At 31.9% G+C, this 20,139-nt stretch overlaps 1 protein-coding gene and 1 pseudogene across 2 annotated transcripts in view; both read right to left on the reverse strand.

Moving 5' to 3' along the window:
* Positions 1-20,139, reverse strand: part of Lingo2 (leucine rich repeat and Ig domain containing 2) — a 1,180,912-nt gene that overhangs the window by 1,109,169 nt on the left and 51,604 nt on the right. The window lies entirely within an intron of this gene.
* Positions 10,644-20,139, reverse strand: part of LOC124108823 (mitochondrial intermembrane space import and assembly protein 40-like) — a 59,951-nt pseudogene continuing 50,455 nt past the window's right edge.

The following is a 20,139-nucleotide window of genomic DNA, read 5'->3' on the forward strand; positions in this document are numbered from 1 at the left end:
TACACCACCTAGGGACTTTCAGACCCTATTATTTCACAAACAGACCTTGATAGTAGCCTCCAACCTGGGATTCCCTACCTCTAACTTTACACCACTTTCTTTCTATCAATAGAGATACAACCAGATTAACCTTAAAACATCAATAGGCAATTAATAAATATCTTCTGATGAAGTCATAATCCTGATCAACTTTTATATAAAATCATCTTTAGGTGCATTTCTCCTCATTCTTTCCAGAATTTAAACAAAAAATGGAAGGGGGCTGGGATGCTATTCTACACTCTTCCCTAAACTATTTTAATTTTTTCTAACAAGTCTAGAGTTAACGGAGTTATTTCTCTAAAAATAATGGAGATTAATTAGTCTCACCATTCATCTTGCTCTAATATATTCTCCTCAGCACATAAAAGTACCTTAAAAACTATTATTATTCAAATTAATCCTTAAAAGAATTATTACACTCAGGCCAGGAGTACTTTAAGTAACCTGCCATATCACATAGGGACCTGGGGTCATGCTTAGAACTGAAAAATCCTGTTACTCAGCTCAACATTTTTTTTAAAGTATGAAATTTTAAAGAAATAGCATCCTCCTAACCCATGTAACTGACACATTTATTTCTTGTCACAATAGTAAAACATTTTTTGGAAATAGCTCCACATTAACTTATAGATGCTGAAGAATGCTCCAAAACAGTTTCTAATCCATCACTGTCAATCATGCCACCATTGCAAAGTGAGTAGGTTTTTTTGACCCAAACAAAACACAAAATGTTTATTAACGCCATAGAAAAAGCCTGATTTTGTCCCATATAACTATATGCAATGAGTTATACTTAATATCCCGTCTACTAAATAAGTATGGTATGAAAAGAATTCCTTTTTCCCTCACTGAAAGCATTGGCATTCAGAAAAGGAAGATCTGTGTCATTAAAGTCAATAATGTAAGGCTGTACAGTTAGTAGTTTCAATCTCTATAGTTTCCTTTGCAGGTCATGAAAGAGGAAATATGACTCCATTGTATTCTAAAGAGGTTCATTGTCAATATCCTTCACACATTATAATTACTTTCTTCTTAAAGCTTTTAAAAATAAGGATTTCTTTTTTTTTATTTATCAAAGAAATGAATTCTTATTAAATAGTTTTTAAAAAAATATACATAATATCATAACTGGAAAATAATAGTACAATGATATATAGACAGAAATTATACTAATGAAGCATGTTATAAATTATAAAATATAAATATATATTTATTTATATTTATATATTACATATAAGTACTTTTACGTGAATTAATACAATGATATATATATATATATATATATATATATATACACATATATATTTGATTAGTAGTATTATATATATAAATATACATGTTAGCCAAAGAGTCATAAATTTATCTAGATGGATGGAAGGACATATGGGTTGAAGAAAATATCAAATAACAGTCAGACAAATTATTTTACTCACTCTTGCATCATGAGAATTTCCAATCTAATTGAACATTTTTAGGAAGTTATAGGAAGTTATAAATGCTGATTGTACAATAATTCAAAATTCTTTTGTAATCATTTATCCATTCTCTTATTGTATGTTTTATAAAGTTGTTCAATTTGTATTGTTTATAACACTATGAGGACTGTCTCTATAAAATAATATTTTCCTATTACACATATTCCCCTCCCCTATGCCCTGGTAATCACCATTTCTGCTTCTGTTTATGTGAGAATTTGACTACTCTAAATACCTGTGTATATGGAACCATACATTATTTGTCTTTTTGTGAGTGACTTATTTCAATTAGTATAATATCCTCAAGTTTCATCCATATTGTAGCATATGTTAGAACCTCCTTCCTTTATAAGGCTTAGACACCTTGCTTTAAAAATAAAAATTTCTTTGTATCACTTGTCATGGCCAACTTACAATTGAAACACACCTCTCCCAATTACAACAGTTTGAGATTCCTCCCTCTTTCTATCCATTCCCTTCTATCCAGTCTCCTCTGATGCTCTATCCCAATAGGAAGCATCCCATATTCCAACACCAATGGATATGCCTTGGATTTTTAGTCAAAGATGGAAATTTAGATATAAGGGCAGAGATGGCTTGAATTTTATCATCACATTAATCTTCAACTTCTTCTCAATGAGATTTTGCCTTTTTAAAAATATTTTTCTTGGTTGTAGTTGGACACAATACCTTTATTTTTATTTGTTTTTATTTTTTATGTGGTGCTGAGGATCAAACCCAGCACCTCACATGTGCTAGGCTCTAATGCTGAGTCACAACATCAGCCCTGAGATTTTGCCTTTTATCACACAGATTTACTTAATTTTTCTAATAACACAATCTTGGAAATTTTTTTTTCTATCAGAAGATTCACTGGAGTCAGTTACCCTCTCTCTTCTTAAAAATTCTGCTTTAGAGAATTAAGTGTGCAAATGCTATTTCTAATTTTTGATTCCCTATGAATTTGTTCTGCATCTATCACTCTTCAAAATTATTTTCTATAAAGAAACTAATATTTTGACCTGTAAAATTAAATTGATGTCTAGTCATTTTATTATCTTGACATGATTGCTTATGCATTGTATCTTTTAATATCTCTTCACCATTGTCTCTGATAACACTTCTCTCTGCTGTTTTTCCTCCTTTTCTGAATGTTACTCTATTAAATTGCAATAAGCACCTCAACCTCCTCTTCTTAAATATCACTTATTCACACCTGTCATTCCATCCACAGCCTGCTCACCTTCTTTCTCATCCTGCACATTCTCACAGTCATTAAAGAGATAATGCATGATCATGGCTTCCAATGTTCAATTCCAAATAATCATATCCCTTCCAGTTTCAGACCAATTAATACAGCTGCTTAGTTGATACCTATATCATCTTCACTATCATAAAAACATTTCAAACTCATTGTACTCTACTCGGTATCATTTTTAGCAACTCAAAAAATATTTCCTCCATGAATATAGCAATAAACAAATAAATTAATGATGAGTTTATATAAAGAAAGATGTATCTCTCCTTCATAGATAGATGAAACTTTGACTGTTTCAACCGTTTTATCTAACTATTTAATTTAAATCATCTATTTGGTTATCCAGTTTTTGACCAGTCCAAAAAAAATACAGGCACCAAACCCAGAGATTAAATACTATGGAAACTATTTCCTCAGTTCTGTCTAAATCTTCTTCAGGGTGTTGTTTTATAATTTCACCACTTCCTTGATATTTTTAGAAGGGTATTTATGAAACTACTTTTTCAGATATTTAATCTGAAATTTAACTCGTGACTTTTTCCCATTTGGAATTTTAATTTTGTCACTGGTAATTTGAGAAGGGCATTTAAAAAAAAAAAAAAACCTAATAATCCCTCAGTGCTTACATGTTATTTGTCAAGGTTGAGTGAGTATTCATTAGTTCACAAGTACTTGCATACATCTCTTTACCTGTGTCCATTACCACAAACATCTGCTTTACAGTTAAATAGATCAAAGTTTAGTTAAGTCAGAATTCAGAGGAAGCACAGGATTCCTGAGTCCTCCTAATCTAAATAATTTCTACTGCAGAACAAAAGAGACATCATAGATTTCTTGGCATACCTTATGGCAAGCCCTAGGTATCCCTTACTCTTCACAATATATTGCTACAACTGACTTTTTCTCACTTTTCATTCATTCTACAATATACTAAAATAATTGAGGGCATGGATTCAAAACTTTTGACCTATAAGTTGCCTAAGGGGCTTTCTGGGATAAAGCCTCAGATTCTAATTTCCATCAATCTCTCACATGATCCTGGGATGGGATGATAATGACATTTTTAGTAGTGAGAGTCTAGAGCCACATTAAGAGATCAGGTTCCCTCCTGATATCTTGACTTATTAGCTACATGATAGATGGCAAAATATTGAATCTATCTACACCATAATTTTCTGATCCATAAAATGAAGAATAATAATATATGTCTTATACAATTGTTATAAAGAAAAAGGTACATCATCCTGTAAAGTTCTTCAAACAGTGCCTTAGAAATTACATGTTCTTTGTAAGTGTAGTATTATTTAGTATTTGATAAGGTTTCTCAATCAGCTCCAAGCTTTATTTCTATAGTTTTTTATCATAATTAATTGGGGATTATATTATACTGTTCTATAGATAGTTTTATTCTGCTGCAGATGCAATAAAAGAGTACTATACAAAATAAAACTCTTGCAAAATTGGAGGCTGTAAACAAAATCAAAATATGTGGCAACAAATTTATGATTAGTACACTGAGTATGATAAATATATCTAAATTAAACAATGATTCCTCTTAATAGAAACCTTTAGAAGCTCCCTCCATCATTATTACTAAAAGACCAGACCACCTGGCCAAACTGCTAGTTCAACAGTCCACAAGAAATTCAATCCATCAAAAAGCACATGAGTAAACTTGGAAGCAGATCCATTCCTAGATAATCCTGAAAATATTTTCTTTGTCACAAGAATAGAAAGTTATACTCCATGTATATATAATATGTCAAAATTTATTATACTGTCATGTACAACTAAAAAGGACAAATAAAAAAAATTAAAAAATACATATTTGCTTTGTGGTAAAACTGAAGCTAAAGGACCCAGCTAAGCCAATCCTCAATTCCTAACCTATAGTAAAAAGTAATAAACATAGTTGGTTTAAGCCTCAAAGTTTTGGGCTCATTGTTATACAGCAATGGGTAAACAATGCAAATTCTAAATATTAATATAAACGTTGTTGTTATAGACAATTCTATATGAGATAATTTCCTTAAAATTTCTGCATTTAAGACAATTGTGACATTTAAGTTTGACAGAAATATGCTAAAACAGAAAGTCCCAGGCCCTCCTTTTCCCATAGGGACACTGATTGAACAACAATGTATACAGATTGATCCCCTTTGTTAGAAAACATAGAAACAAGAGCTTCCTGCCCTTCAGGTAAGTGCAAAACCAAACACACCACACACAGAAGAAAATCTGTGCTATTTACATGCCAGGACCCTTCCCCTTCACAATATGTTGCCATTGAGAGAAAATTCCCAGATTCCTTCCTCTTCTGAGGAGGGGAAAAAGCTAGCATAGTTGTGTAACATTGTGGTTTTTTGATCAGGGGGTTGGTAAGGAATAGTTTGTCTTGCCTATCTTGAGGCATTGATGGTAGATGGCATGACCTAGATGCCTGGGGACCACCAAGAACAAAACAGAGCTGGGTGGCTTTCTGCTGCTTTGGAGGAACAACAGTGTCACGGACACACACAGATACAGCATAGTGACTTCACCCCAGAAAGAACAGAAAAGCAGAGTGTTTGTGCAATGTTTCAGCTTTTCATGGGGGCACCTGAGGGACTGGATTCTGTCTCAGATGTCTTAAAGTACTGACAAGACCTAGCATAATCTATATGTGTGGGAGGGTATAAGAACAAAAAGGAGATGGGTAGCTTAAATCAGCTGTAGACACAGACAGCAGAGGGAAAACAAACTATTAAATTCCTAAAAAAAAAAAAAAAAAAGGAAAGAAAAGAAAAGAAAAAAAAGAGAGAAAGAAAAAAAAGAGAGAGAGAGAAAAAAACTGGAAAAATCTTGTTAACTGGGAATGTACATACACAAGTACAGAGAAGATGCATTTATAGAAATTATTTGGGAGAACTACAGATTCTCTAGCTGTCCCAATTGGTGAAGGTCTTTTCCTTTGTAAAGTCAATCTGTAAAAACTGGGAGTGTTCACTGTTTTTTCATATATATGGAACCCAATACAAAGCAACAAAGCACAAGAAGAAGATGTGAAATGTAATCTCACTAAATGAATGAAATAAATCTTTAGAATATTTCCTTAAAGAAACTGAGGTACAGATGTTCCTTGACTTCCAAATGGGGTTACATACCAATGAAATCATTAGAACATGATATATTTCATGCTTTCATAATAATGTCAAAATGGATTATAATGTCATATATTGCTAAAAAGTACCAACCAAAAAATCAAAACTTCACTTAATACACCTTGCGTTTACAGAACATCATTGCATAGCAACAGAGTACACAGAAGAATACTAGCTGTTTACCCTCATGATTGCATAGTGGACTAGAAGTTATAGCCCACTACTAATGGCAAGTATCACTAAAAATATTATATAGAAGATTACAACCTTAGGAAAAAAATTAAAATTCAAAGTGCTGTTTCTATTGCATGCAAATCACTTATGCACTATCATAAAGTTAAAAAATTACAAGTCAAACCATAAGTCAGGGACTATCTATATGTGAATTAGCTGAAAACTCAAAATACCATCCATATAGATTCAACAAGCTCATTAAAATGATACATTAAGAAAATGAGAATATCAAAAAACTAAATGAATTTTGGATTTTAAGAATAAAATTACTTAATTGATAAACACTCATACAGGTTCAACAGCAGACTTAATGAAGCAGATGTAAAAAATGTAAGTTCAAAGGGAGCCCATTAGAAATTATTCAAAGAATATTTAGTCAAAGGAGCAAAAATGGAAAAGAATTACCTGTGGAAAATCATTGACCATCCAATATGTATGTACATTATGGAAGTCTCAGAAAGAGAAAAGGAAGAAAGGGGGGCAGAAAACACATTTAAAGTAATAATTATAGAATATTTCTAAAATATGGGAAAGGAAATGGACATCAAGAAGCCTAACAAATACCAAGTAGAATGAACGTGAAGAAGACGGCATCATGGCAAATTGAAATTGACTTGTTAGAAATCAAACACAAAAGAAGAAATTTAAAAGCAGTAAGACATGACTCATCACATACAAGGGAGCCTCCATAGATATCAGGTGAAATGATTTCTCAGCAGAAATCATTCAGGTCAAAAGGGAGTGAAATTATATATTGAAAACGCTGAAAGAAGAAGAACAAGCCTACCAATAAAAAATACTATATAACCAAACAAACATACTATATAAACCAGAGAAATATTCTTTAAAAATGAAGGAGAAATAAAGACTTATCCAGTAAACAAGTACTAGATAAATTAATAACCACTAAATATATCTTATAAGAAATGTTTAAAGGAGTTCTTTAAGATAAAAGTATAGCCAGGTATCAAAATTAAAATATCTAAAAGTATAAAGCTTGCTGGTAAAGGTAAAAACTTAGACAAATGCTAAACCTCTAAAGTACCACAATGTTGGTGCATAAATAGCTTTTGACAATGTTACAAAATTTAACAGACCAAAGTATAAATAATAAACATAACTTAAAATATGTTAACGTAATGCAACATGAAATGATTTAATTTGTGCTTATCAATAACATAAACTATGTGTGGGATGGCAAAAAAAGAGTGTAGATCATTGCTTAAGATTGAATTTAAAATGTTATCAATTTATAATAAATGATTCATGGAAACTGATTACTAACCATCAAAAAAATACCATAAAAGACACATGAAAGAAAACAATGAGACAGAAATCACACCACATGAGCATAAAAAAGAACCAATGAAACAACAGAAAACATAAAGACAGGATAAGAGGGGAAAAGAGAGAGAAATAGGATATAATGCAATCAACAAAATGGAAAGACTAAATTCTTCCTTGTCAGTAATTACTTTAAATGTAAATTGGTTAAACAACCCAATCTAAGATAGAGTTGCTGAATGGATTAAAAAAAAATAGATCTAACAATATACTGTCTGCAAGAGAGTCTCTTTATATTTAAAGAAACACAGAGCCTAAAAGTGAAAGGGTGGAAAATAATAATCTGTATGAATGTTGGAAAAAAAGGAGCAGGGGTAGCTCTACTTACATCAGGAAAAAAAAAATAGACATTAAGTCAAAACTGTCACAAGACACAAATAAAGACATCATAAAATGGTCAATTCACCAGGATGAATTACAATTATATATGTCAATATATATCCACTATCTGAGCACCTAAATATATGAAGCAAATATTAACAGAAGTGATGGAGAAAAAGACAACAAATTATAATAGTAAAAATTTTAATACCCCACTTTTAATAACAGATAGAGATACCAGACAAAAGATGAATAACTTGAGGACTTGAATAATTCTATTGACTGAATGAACCTGTAAATATCTACGTAATATCTCAACAACAGAATACACAGTCTTCTCAAGTGTACATGGAACATTCTCCAGGGTGGATCACATATAGGCTACAAGAAATGGCTTAAAAATTTCAAAGACTAAAATCATACCAAATCACTTTTTCAACCACAGTAGAACAAAACTAGAAATTAGTAGCAGAAGGAAAAATATACATAAATTAGACAAGTCACTCCTAAGAAACAAGATATAAATCCAAGGGAGGTTAGAAAGCATACAAAAAATGAAAACAAAAACACAACATACCAAAAATTAATGGATGAGAGCAAATTAAAACTGAGAGAAATTTATAATAACAAACTCCTACATCAAAAAAGAAGAGTTATCTCAAATACAAAATGAAACCCTACAACTCAAAAAAAAAAAAAAAAAACTAGAAAAAGAACAAATGAAGGCCAAAATTAGCTGCAGGAGATAAGAAAGTAAGAGCAGAAATAATGCAATAGAGTAGAAAAAAAAAAACAATAAAAATAATCAGAGAAACTAAGACTTGTTTTTTTAAAAAATAGGTTAAAAAATATTGACAACCTCTTAGACTAAGAAACAAAGAGCATGAAAAAATCAAAGAGAGACATTAAAGCTGATGTTTCAGATCAGTGATCCTAAGAGATTACTTGAAAATAAGCACACTGGATAACCTAGAATAAATGGATAAATGACTGGAAATACAAACTAACAAGAATGAGTCATGAAGAAATACAAAATCTAGACTGACATAATGAGCAAAGTGGTTCAATCAATAATCAAAAACCTTTCCACAATGAAGAAATCCAAGGACTGGATTGTAACTACACTGCAGTTTTCTACAAGCCATTTTTAAAAAGCCCACACTAAGATCATATTTAACAGTGAAAACATTGATTTTCCTGTAACATCATGAATAGGGCAAGGATGCCCACTGAGCTACTTTCATTCCGCATAATACTGTAATTCATAGTGGTAAAAATATAGGCAAAAGATAAATTTTAAAATGTCATTCAGACAGAAATTAGTAAATTATCTCTTTTCAAAGATGACACGATATGTAGAAAACCTTATGATTATAAACACACACACAGACACAGAAATTTTAACTAAAAAAATTCAGCAAAATGACAAGTTCATAAACAGAAAAATAGATTGGTTTTTGTATGCACTAATAACAAATGATCTGGAAAGAAAATTAATAGTCACATGAACATGGCATAAAATAATAAAATACTTAAGAGCAAAGTTAACCATGGAGGCAAAGGATTTGTACACTGAACACTGCAAAACATTTCTGAAAGAAATTAGAGAAGATACTTAAAAATGAAAGTTTTCCATTGATGTGACACAAATACCAAGTCCGGTGTGTGTGGACTGGAAGATATATTGTTGTTGAAATGTTCATTCTACCCCAAGTGATCTATAGACTCAATGCATTCCCCATAAAAATACCAATGACATTGTTTGCATAAATGAAAAAAATTTTCAAATTCATCTGGAACCACAACTTATTCTAAATAACAAAAACAATCATGAAGAAGAATACAGATGGAGCCCTTATGCTTCCCCACTTCAAAATAGACTACAAAGCTACAGTAAAGAAAACATGATGGCAGGGGAATAAAGACAGATATACAGAACAACATAAAAAAGTGTCCAACAATAAACATACACATATATGGTGAAATAATCTTAGACAGGTACTATGATTACACATAGGGACAAGATAGTCTCTTCAACATTTTCTTCTGCCAACTCCCTGCCCACAAGTAAAAGAATGCAGTTGGATCCCTTTCTTAACAGTACTCAAAAATAATTCAAATGCATTACAGACTTGGACCTAAGAATGGACATCTAAAACTCCTAGAAGAAAACATCATAGAAAAGCTCCTGGACGTTGATCCAAGCAACAATTTTCTACATATAATACCAAAATCTTAGATAACAAAAGCAAAAATAGAGGAGTGGGATTACATTAAACTAGAAGGTTCCTGGGTAGTGAATGAAACAACAGAATGAGTGGTCAACCTACAGAATGGGAGAAAATAGTTACAAACCTCATACCTAGTAAAGGGTTACTATCCAAAATGTATGAGGAGTTCCCACTCTATAAAAAATTGAACAGTCCAGTTAAAAATTGGGTGAATGTCTCTATTAGGCATTTCTCCAAAGAAGACATGTAAAAAGGCCAACAGATAATATAAAAATATGTTTTATATCAGCAATCATCAAGGAAATGCAGATCAAAACTGACAGGACATATCAGATCACACCTGTAAGGATTTTCATTACCATATAAAACCCAAAACAACAACAACAAAAAATAAAAAAACAACAGCAAAACCAAACACAACAAAAACACAAATTAGCAAGTGTTGGAGAGGCTGGGGAGATATTGGAACCCCTGTGCAGCATTGGTAGAACTGTAAATGCTGCAGCTGCTTTGAGAAGCCCCACAGCATTTCCTCAAAGAATTAAAACTAGAACTATTAGTTCCACTTCTAGATATCTGTCTAAAAAGTTTCAAACAAGCTCAATGAGATATTAACATTCACATATTTATTGCAACATTATTCACAGTAAATAAAAAGGTGGAAACTACCTAAATGTTCATCTACTAATAAATGGAAAAAGAAAATGGTGAATATACATACAACTGAGTATCATTCATACTTTCAAAAGAAAGACAACTATTGTGCACCACCATGGATAAACCTCTCAGCCTTTATGTTAAGTGAAATAAACTAGTCTCAGAAGAACAAGCAATGCATGATACCACTTACATGAACTTTCTAAAATAGTCAAAGTAACAGAAAGCAGATTAGTAACTGCCAGAGCCTAGGGTGAAGGGACAAAGGAGAATTGCTGTGCAATGGGCAGTCTCAGTCATGCAAGATGGAAAAAATTCTAGAAATCTGCTATGTAATAATGAACATACAGATAACTCTACTGTACCATACCAAAGTTTAATAGGACATATTTCATGTTGTATGCTTTTTATAACAGGTTAAAAAAAAGAAATTGAAGTCAAATGACAATCTGATGTTCATATTAATAAGATGGATAGCTAAACAGGAAATTTCTTAATTGTTTCACAAATTTGTAGGGGACAATCATTATTATCACATGGAAATAACAGAAGAAAATTCAAGTTAAGTAATAAGTTTAAAATTTCATCAGTTAACATATTTGCTTACAAACAGCAGAAATGGAATCTGGCTAATTTTAAAAAAGGGAATTTATTGGAAGTGCATTAGAATAATGTATCTCAGCTCATAGAATTGGCTGGAGGCTTGAGAACCAGAAAAGTAACAGGTAGGTGCTAAAGCAGTTCTGGAAAAGAGGAGGAGAAACCAGGCATAATTCTAAGCAGGCACAATCTACTCAGAACTCACTGCCTCTACCACCACTATAGTAGATGAGTCCTCTCTTATCATGTCACCGGCTGAACAGTCAAAGCAGAGATGAGATGGCTGAGTCCATCTCAAGGGCCCTTTCTGTAGAAAGAGGGATGATATGGCTGATTGGTCTCCAATAGGGGGTGATAAGGAATTAATCTACCACTATGTCACTAATAAAAGGGGAAAATCAGGAAAGAAAGAAAATCCATATATAATTACCATACTGAAGATTTCCTTTATTTTTTCTACATGCATACAAGCTATTTCTTACTTTCTGTTTATTTTAAACAGGAGTTACCATGTTTTGAATAATGAGATTTTACTACTTGCAGGTTTTGGTGAGATTAGAACAAAAAGAGAAAAAAATGATACCTGTTTAATATTAATGTTTATTTTTTTTGAGATTTCCTTTTCCCTATGTCAACATGGTTATTTTATTTCTTTAATTTCAAAGGTGTTTTTAGATAATTTATGCAGAGTAAGTTGAAGTCCTGGCAGCTGTTACTCAGAGTAATAAATCATTCTAAGAATCTCCTACATGTAATTATAATATCATATTGTGCAAATGTCATCATTCATGCAGTTTGATTGTTCTAGGCACATGTAGGGATCCAGGTGTGGAGATGGAGGTCCATCTGGCCAATTATCTTTGCTATTACCAGAGATGGTTTGTTTATTCCTCTATCTGTATTTGCACAAGAAATATCTTCAGCCAGCCATCAGGCTATGATAGTTTCATAGTTCTTCCAAAGTGAGGAGGAAGAAAACACAGTACTGCTTTTTTGGGGTCTTTTTCTAACACACTGTTTCTATCAATAACATAATCATATGGAACAAAATGAAAACAAACCTCAAACTCTTCTTCTTTGTAGTCTCTTTTCCAAAGCTCCTGAAAATGTTATACTCAGGATAGTTATCTGTCTCTACAGAGAAGAAATATTAAATCTGAGTTTAAGCCAATCAAAATATATTTCCATATATTTAGAATATGTACTAACAATTATCCCAATTAAATTTAAATTATTTACATATTTCAAAATGTGTTTTGGGAGCTAATTCTCTATTAAGAGTACACATGCAAGTGTAATAACAATGCTCATGAATATTAAGGTTTTGTTAGTTTTCTATTTCATATAGAATTATAAGCTGCTTGTCCTTCAATCATAAAGAATATATTTTAAATAACTGTGCTTTATAGAAAAATTCTCTATAACAGTAAGCATATAAATATGTACAGTGAGATGTATTTGTTGTATATTTATTATTAAATATCATATATAAATACACATACACATATACATGTGCATACACATACACACACATACTGGTAACTGAAGAAATTAATATTATACTACTGATTCTAACGTCTGCCACTCAAATAGTCTAAAAATTTTAAAAACTTGAAAGCCTGTCACTAATTTGTTCTACGTTACATTGGTAAAGCATTACAAAAGAAAAGAAAAATAACACAAAGTCAGCCCTGGAGCACCTGTTGGATATGAATGGAGACATCATCTAAAATTTCTGATGGTCTTATTAATACTGCCCTCAACATGAATATTATCATTTAGCATTTTTACAAGAACTTATCAAGTCATTCATTTGATCATTCTCATAACAAACTAAAAAGTGTCTAATGACACTGATCAAGGTGTTACGAGTTTTTATCTATTATTTGAAAACAAAGTAGCAGAAGTCAGGGCAAAGAACATGTGTATTATATTTCTTATAAATTTGGAAAAAAATTAATATCACTAATAAATACTGCAAATATTTCTGTAAGATACCCAGTCCTTATTCTGGACTATTCAAGGGGGTAATTTTGAACCAAAAAACAAAGTTGCAGAAAACTTAAGACTCTTTAAAAATAAGATAACTCTTCAAATATTGGCATTTTTAAATGAAGAAATATACATAGATCTCTAAAAGCACCATATGGGTTTTTTAAGTATCTCTTAGGATTATAAATATGCAGGTCCATGGAAAAGGTATCAGCCATTCAAACTTTCATCTGTAGGAAAAAACAATTGGAGTTTTTTAAATAACTTGAAAAATGTTCAGCCTCTCCAATAAAGCATGTACATGTTTTTTACATACATAAATACACAATTTTCACTATATTCTAAACATTGAATGTTTTCTTCAAATTGCTTATTTGGTATGGAGTGTTTTTTTGAAAAATAAACAATATAGTGTATGCTTTAAAGAGAAAACAGCAGAATATCAGCTAGCAAGTATCAAAACAACCTGAGAGAAACTACCAGATATGAGGAATATCTGTAATTGTGTCCTTATATTACTTAGAAGATACGTATCTTGGTTTTTTTTTTAAAGAAATAGTTAATTTATATTGTCTAGGACTAGAATTGTCCTGCTTTTATTTTATTGCAATGTATTTATAAATCTCCAAGTTTAATTAGCACACACATTTAGTAAAAGTGGAAACACATTCCATTACTCAGATTCACTTTGATAAAGATTTACAAATGCTCTATATCAAGATGCATCACAAAAAAACAATGGCATTGTTAATTTCAGAACTATTTACGTTCAGACTTTAGAATCAATGTCTATACTTTTTTTTGTTGTTTTTGGTACTGGAAATTGAACCCTGGGTGCTTTAACACTAAGTAAAATTTCTAGCTCATTTTCCTTTGCTTAGGACATCATTAAAGTGCTGAGAGGCTGGTTTCAAATTTGCCATCCTCCTGTCTAAGCCTCCAAAGTTACTTGATGACTGGTGTGTGCCACTGTACCCAGTGCATCTATACCCCCATTTTTTAAAATACAACCTTTTAATATTCAAGGCACAATCTGATAGGAATTAGTAATTATCTTCCCAATTTATCCAAAGTATCATAGACACCTCCCTGATATTCTGAAACTAGGTTGATATGTTTACTATTTATAATATTAAAATGCCCATACCATATTTATTGATATGGACAATCCATTAATTTCTGACAGATATATTGCTGTTTAACTTGCTTGTATAATTGAACACCTCCATTTTTTTTTTTTTTTACTTAAACCACCACAAATTAAAGCTATCTGCAAACTAAGGGAACAGGCAAAAGATTCCAGGAAACTAAATAAGGCATCTAAGGTTTCTCTCTGCAATTTCTTTGGGATTCATTGGCCAATTTCCAACAAACATTTCCAAATATTCTTTATAGCAGTAATAAAATTATCTTTTTAAAAAGTTCTTCACCTGATTACTTCTAAAGGATAGACAATAATTCTTTTTCAATCACACTTTACATATTAATAAAAACAGAATCTATGATGGTCAAAATAATGCTTAATAAGTACAATGTTTCCATTGATGAGGTTCAGCACTTTGTCACAAACACAAGGGTGTATATTACTGAGTATATTACTCAGACTATTAGTCAACATTTGTTACTGCTAGATTTCTGTTAATGGGCATAAATAGTATCCAATCATTTAGTGTCAACCTATTTATGTAAACATATGTGTACAGTAATTCAGATAGGAAATTATGCAAAAGTAAGAGATGAACTGGAACAAAACTATCAGCAAATTCAATCTTATAAATTCAAACTCAAAGCTATATCTTCCTATGAGTATAGGAAAGAGGAGAGAAAAATCCTATCTCAAGAGATAATCACTGAGAATTTAAAATCCAATAAATATCATTTTGCTCACATTTCAAGACTTTATTTTAATGTCAGAGCTAGTAAATAGGCATAAAATTACTATATCTTACAGTTCTATGTTTATCAAAGAAAATGCAAAACACAGTTGGTTTATAACATTGTTGAAAAAGTCAAAAATGCTCATACTCTAGAAGCTCTAAATGAACAACAGGGACACCTTTAAGCCTGGATTCCATATTTCCATTAATACTTCAAAATTTAAAACAAAAACTTTAGAAACAGAGCACAATGTTCGAGTTAATGATTTATTATAAAGCATCACTGATATCCTCATCAATCTCCCTCACATAAAGTAAATATATCTTATTGGCACAGTTATTAAAAATACTTATTTGGGGTATCTGGATCTCTACTTGATATATATAAAATGGTAATTTAAAATATTACCTATTTCACTTGGAAGATGAAGTGGAAAAAATGTATATAAAATACTTAATAAATAGACTCAATAAATTTTATTTTACCTTTTAGATGCAAAGACTAGTAATTCTTTTTAAAATAATTTTTAGTTGTAGTTGGACACAATACCTTTATTTATTTGCTTATTTTTATGTGGTGCTGAGGAAGGAACCAAGGGCCTTGCACCAGGGCCTTGCACAAGCTAAGCTAGTGCTCTACCACTGAGCCAAAACCCCAGCCCAAAGACTAGTAATTCTTTTTTTGCATACATAATGACTAGAGTCTTTATTTTCTGAGATAAAAACCATTTCTTTTATTTCTTTTATTTTTAAGAGAGAGAGAGAGAGAATTTTTTAATATTTATTTTTCAGTTTTCGGCGGACACAACATCTTTATTATATGTGGTGCTGAGATCGAAACCGCTTGAGCCACCTCCCCAGCCCTCATGTTTTCTTTTAACTGAGTACTTTATTCACACTGTTTCCTCTTTTGGTAACAGTTAAGTCCCAGCTTCAAGAATATTACATCTGGCCAGGATGAGCCAGTGTGAACACAATCCCCAAAGGATTTCAGAACAAGAAAACACATCCTCTCCATTAACTTAGAAAGAGTCTGGGAATCAAACAATTAAAATCTCCACCTTCTAAGGGGTGGGGTTGTGGCTGAGTGGTAGAAGGCTTGCCTAGCATGTGTGATGCACTGGGTTTGATTCTCAGTACCTCATAAAAATAAATAAAAGTCCACTGACAACTAAAAAATATTTTTAAAAAAACCACTCCACCTTCTAAACAGAAAACCTAGGGCTCAATGCAAACATAGAAGTCAAAATGAATCAGGAATGAGGTTCAGCACTTTGTCACATACACAAGGGCAAGATGGTTTCTGAGAAATAATGCCCTGACCATCTGGCCTCTTTTCTTAGGAATGGACACACTCTAGTATTTTGAAAGGAAGATTTTTTTTGTTTCTATTTCATTTCCAAAAAAATGATAAAATGTACTAAAAGTGGATCAGAATAAATCAGCTCACTCATGAGAAACATTCCTGGATAGAGATTTTTGGCTGCCAAGAATATTTAGCACATTATGTCAAAGTGGCGAAATTCTGGGCAATTTTGAGAAAATTCAAAGGTGGTGGCTACATTTGATGACAGGTTCATGTAGAATACACACACCTATAACTGCCACTTTTTTTCAGTGTATATATCAAGGGGCCAAGATTCCTGATCATCAAAATAAGTTATTGTGTACATTACAGTGCACAGAACAAGAGAGGGAAAGACACTTTCTTGGAGGGCGGGCAACTGACAGGCTTCCTGCAAAAGGTCCATTCTGAAAATGGAAGGACTGGGGCTCTGGGCCCTGTGGCCTTCATTAGCTTGACTCCTCCTTCTTGGTTGCAGGGGCCTCATGGGAGCCATTCCTCTACACATTCCACTGGTTTGTCCTCCTCCACTTCCTTATGCTCTTGAGGATAGAAGTCCAGGTATTTCTGCATGCATCCTTGCATAGCCTAGAACTGGTCTTCACTTTCTGGTCCCTTGATATCCTCTGTGTTATAGTGGAAGCAAGATAAGGCCAACTTGAACTGGTCCCCACAGGGACTGCTAGGCAGTTTGGGTGAAGTCTTCCTTTGGCAGGATCAATCTGTGCTCTTCCTAATTAGTACTGGGGTCTTCAGTCATCAACTGCATTGCTGTGGGTTTCATGGTCTTCTTTGGTCACAAACATGACATGATCTTTCCCTTTCACTTCTTCTTTTCTTGGTCAAGAATAAAAGCCTCCTTCACTGCTCCATGGTGAACTGTCTTATTGGTTCCACAGTTCTCCCTGCCAGCAGTGGGCCAAGGCTACTGTCAGGTGCTTGGACCTCACAGGTGACTACAGAGTTTTTGACACTAATAGTTATTAAGTAAATCCCCACTGTACAAAAATTGATTGATAACAAGTTCTGTGATGCTAAGAAAAATTTCCATGAAAAAATCTAGTGTTAGGGCTGGAGTAGTGGCTCAGTGGTAGAGCGCTCTCCTAGCATGTGCGAGGCCTTGGGTTCGATCCTCAGCACCACATAAAAATCAGTAAATAAATAAAATAAAGGTATTGTGTCCATCTACAACTAAAAAAATAAAAAACTATTTAAAAAAATCTAATGTACCCATGTGCTTACATGTACTTATACATGTTCTTGCTAAATTTTAACATTATATTTTCTTTCATTTAATTTTGCTTCATGTCTTCTATCATATTCTTTAGTTTTTACATATTTTATACTTGTTTTAAGGACAGACGTTTGTTTGCTCATTTAGATGGGCCATTAATAAGCAAACTCAATTTTTTGCCAGGATTTCTTTAAAGATGACATAATTCATTCTAATCAATTTCTTAATTTCTATTTCAAATGATAATGATCCAATTTTCATTCTTTGCTGAGACTAGAATTTTGGCAGCACCTACTGGGTAAACAAGGAGACTATGCAAATCTATGAACAAAAAACATTTCAGTGTTTATGTTTATAAATTTATGTCCTGGTAAGTGAGAGTAGGTTTTTGCATTAAAAAGAGATACATTTTTATCTATATATTATTTCAAATGACTGCTTGCCAACATCATCAAAAAATATAAATTTTTTAAATCTACCAAACCAGTGTAAGAAAATTTTTTTTCTTAAAAGCCAAACACAATTTTCTAGTCTTGAAGGCAAGAAAATATAATTTTGCAAGTAAATAGATAATATCAAATTCAACATTTTAATTTCATGACTGAATTTCTATATTTGTGCTGCATATTTAATCCAAGACTATCAATAGAAAATAATTTAAATTAATGTCATTGGAATTCCCAGGTCTTTACCAAACCAACAAATGTTAAAGGAATAAAAGCACAGAACATCCACCACAGCCTTGACTTTGTCCCAAAACGTAGAAATCCCCTCTCCTAAAATGGACATAAACACATTTTTGTACAATTGATTCTATAGGGGTTATTGGAGCATGAAAAGTAAGCGAGTCACTCTAACTTGAATTAAGGAAACTAAGCATTTTTATAGTACACTTCAATTAAAATTTGTTTGGCTAATAGAATTTTACTGAATTAAAATTCAACACTAGTAGTCTGCCTTTAAACTTTCAGACTGGCTCCAAACAATGAATAGAAAGCTGTAAGAGCAGCAATATGTTTCTAATGAAAGGAGACGCTCTATTTAATGAATATATTTACATCTATATTTTACAAAAATATGCTAAGAAATAAGCTCAGGTCAGTGTAGTCAAATTGATAATTTCTTTAAAGTTTTATTCAAGAGCCTAAGTTTTGGTATAAAGTGATCAACTTTATTCCTAAAAGTGTTATAAGGAAAACATATATACATTTTTGTGCTATGGAATCCATGGATAAGAGGTTTATCTGCTCCTGACTTTTAGAGAGAAGATGAAGCTGCCACTGTAATCATCAGTAATAGAAAATATTTATTTGTAGGGAAGAAGAGGGGAAATCAGAAATGCTGAAGTAGAAAAAGACAAAGAAGTGTCAATGTTATTTTCTCTTCTAATAAAAAAATCCATATCTGCAGAGTTAACACCTCATACTCTACAGAGGTGCATCATCCCAATGACTGGGCCATGCACCCAGTTCCATTTCTAATTTCCCAAGCACATCAATGACTTCAAAATTAATTCCTCAGCAGCAAAAGAGCAACAATAATAATAATGTTTAGTAAGGAATTAGATGTGATGATAAATATAAAGCATTTATTATAGGGACTTGTATACAATGCTTTTCTCTTATTGTTGCCATGATTATTATGACCTTGAGGAAAAAAATAAGGAATAATTTCCCAAGTTTATATTCCCACAAATAGAAGAAATAATGCCCTTAAGCTTTCCACATTACTCTTTCCTTGGCACAAACTATTACATTCTTATTCATAAGTAGAAAAATATGAAGACATTTTCCTTTCACAAGTTTAAAGTTCCTAAAACATATTTAACAGTAATTTCAAAATAAAATTTTAAAAATCAGTGGCTCATCACTCGTACAGATGAAGGATAATTCTATACTTTTCTATCCTTTTTCTATTTTACTGTCTTTCTCCCATGTAACATTCATTGATGCTACTAATCATGAATATTGCACTGCTCTGACTATAATTCTCTCCCACAAGTTGCCAGGAATCTGAGTTTAGTGGAAATAAGTATGTGACCCAGATACTTATCATCATCTGTTAGAAGACTGAGGTGGTTTTTTTTTTTTTTTAATAGTTACCTTACATTAAACTAAGAAAAAATACACAAAGATGAAATTAAACTCTCTGTAAAATAATACTATTTTATTATTTGTGACAAAACAATACTTGTTGTGATAAATAATACTATTTTAATACAAATAATGACTATTTTATTACAATAATATACTATAAAAAAGAGACCAACAACCTGAGTATTTAATATGAAATCATGAACTTTTAAAACTTTGAGATAATGCAATATATAAGTTAGTGTCAAATAACACTGTAGTTGTATTTCATTTCTTAGGGGTAAAAGAAGAAAAAA

Source organism: Marmota monax, unplaced genomic scaffold, assembly GCF_021218885.2.
Source record: "Marmota monax isolate L192 unplaced genomic scaffold, Marmota_monax_Labrador192_F-V1.1 WCK01_AAM20220418_F8-fsc00033, whole genome shotgun sequence".
In the NCBI taxonomy this organism is placed as follows: domain Eukaryota; kingdom Metazoa; phylum Chordata; class Mammalia; order Rodentia; family Sciuridae; genus Marmota; species Marmota monax.